Source organism: Capsicum annuum, chromosome 12, assembly GCF_002878395.1.
Source record: "Capsicum annuum cultivar UCD-10X-F1 chromosome 12, UCD10Xv1.1, whole genome shotgun sequence".
Lineage (NCBI taxonomy): Eukaryota > Viridiplantae > Streptophyta > Magnoliopsida > Solanales > Solanaceae > Capsicum > Capsicum annuum.
Genome location: NC_061122.1, coordinates 147,709,093 through 147,711,563, shown reverse-complemented (window position 1 = coordinate 147,711,563; position 2,471 = coordinate 147,709,093). Strand labels below are relative to the sequence as shown.

Sequence of the window (2,471 nt, the reverse complement as noted above, 5' to 3'; positions counted from 1 at the left end):
GAAGTGGTGCCCAAACACGCAAGTAGAATTCCAAGGAATTATGCTTGACCAGATCACTTCAATGATGAATCTAGTTTTAGAAAACCCTCCAAATGCAGCTAACACTTTCAGAATCAAGACTGGATTAATTCAAACATTTCAATAATCATATACTTTTTCTGATAATCCAAGTGAAGATTCACAAAGTCATTTGATTGACTTTGTAGAACTAGATGAAACTTCTAAATATAATAGAGTCTTCCGTGAAGCAATTAAGTTAAAGCAATTTCCTTTTTCTTTAAAAGGAGATGCCAAAACTTAGTTTTGAAGTTTTTCTCAAGGGTCTATTAAAATATAGGATCAAATGACTCAAAAATTTCTAACTAAATATTTTCCCCTACTTAAACCATAAAGTTAAGAAAGATATTTCTAATTTCATGAAGAATAGTACTAAGTTAGTTTATCAGGCTTGGGAAAGATTAAAAGCATTATTAAGAAAATGTCCACATCATAGCATGTCAATCCTTAAGCAACTTTATATTTTTTAATCATAAATAAAATCCTTCTTCTAGAAATATGATAGATGCAGCAGCAAGAGGCTCCTTTATGGGTAAAACTAATAAAGAAGCACTAGATAATCATAAATGAAATATCAAAAAATGCTATTCCATTGCCATTTGATCACGTCATCATCAAAAAATTAGTTACAACTAATCAAGAAGATGCTTTAAATAGAATAACACAATAGATTGTGTATTTGTCGCACAAGTTTGAATTTTTTTAGGTGAATACACAATATTCAAGTCAAGTATAGGCTTGTGAAATGTATTGAGGAAATCATCTAAACCATGAATGTCAAGCAACAAATGTCTATAATGATAAATAGGTTAATTTCCTTAGATATAAGCCATACATTTTTGTTGTCCCATGGTATAAAAACATTTGAGCTTTCAATGAAGCTATTATAATGGTGTTGCAAATCGTCAAAGCATTCCAAAGCAATAAATAAAAAGTCAACCTAGATTTTAGAATCAACATATGGTGAGGTCATGAGTTGTAAGGTTTGAGTCATGACCAAACAAGTAGAGGTGGCCCTGGTTACTCCCCAAACTACATGTTGTGGTGAGGACTCATAACCGGTGACTATGAGTAGTTACAAGACCTATAGTGATTGGGTGTTATTTTCCTGTACGTTTTTCATTAAGGGTAATTTAGTTTTTTCCCTTTCTTTAGACAATTCCCATGACTTAAAACATTTCCTTAGCCATATTTCCACCATTTAAAGATAACATAAACACTCTTTTCTCTCTCAAAATTCCCAAGTAAATAACTAAGCAAGGGTTTTAACAATTTGGTCATCTAGGGCTCAAAATGTAGATTCTTTTACAAATTCTTGGTGTTTTCAGGCATGTATCTCATCCCTAAACTTATATTTTATCTCGGCATATAATTTTTTAGTATTCATATGGCTTTTTTTATGTTTGGTTTTAGATTTTGGGTTGAGTATTTTGGATGATTATTGGTTAAATGGTATCCTCATGGTTTACATACATTTGTTTATGGTTTATGGATGGATTTGGGAACTCATCGGGTGTATGATTATGGTTAATGAAATGGAGGTCATGGAATACCCCGAATTTATGGATTTTGGTTTGCAATAAGAAATTACCTCAGCCCACTTGCATAATTTGTTTTGAAATATGGACAATTACACGAGTTTGCATACTTTACTAAACTATTGCATTTCATTAATGGATAAATGGATAAAAAAGGTTTTGATACGTCTTGGTGGCCATGGACTGATTTAACATTAGAACTTTGAAGTCTTATGGCTAATTGGTTTTGTTTTGCATAATGGAATTGGCTTGAAAGAATAATTAGGTATGATAATACCATTGGATAAATGCCTAAATGGATGAATCCTTTTTTAAATGGATGGGTTATATGTAAATGTTTTAGTTTATCTTAAAATTGGTTGTTTAGCTTGCCATAGAAGATGGATATCCTGAGGTGACCAATAATGGAAACCACATCTACTAGCGTGGAGGCCTTGGTGACTATGTGCATAGTTCACACTTAATGTTTATGTTTTGAAATGGATGCAGTTATTGATTCACTAGCCATTCCTTGAATTTCTTTAGTTTATACAGATAACATGTACTATGCCCTTTCGATGGGAAGATTCAAATTCACATAGCCTGTGGGTGTATTTAGGATGGTTCGAGCTACACAGTCCAGGCTAATGGTTTTAACTATCCAATTTGACCTTGTTTCCTATCCTAGCATCTTATATATATGCATTTATGCATTTATGTGAACATGTACATTGAGTTTGGAATTTATCTTGAGATGTCATTATTTTATCCATATGTTGAGTTACATGCTAGTGCTCACCCCGCTAACCATCCTAGGATTCTACATTATCTAATAATGTAGGGTCAAAAGGCACTTATTTTATCCTTGTGTAGCATTGGTGATCTAGTTCATTGGTT

At 32.5% G+C, this 2,471-nt stretch overlaps 1 non-coding gene across 1 annotated transcript; it reads right to left on the bottom strand.

Moving 5' to 3' along the window:
• Positions 1-389: 389 nt before the first annotated feature.
• LOC124889887 lies at positions 390-496 on the bottom strand. The gene has a single exon (XR_007048800.1). It is a non-coding gene; the product is annotated as a small nucleolar RNA R71 (small nucleolar RNA).
• Positions 497-2,471: the final 1,975 nt, after the last annotated feature.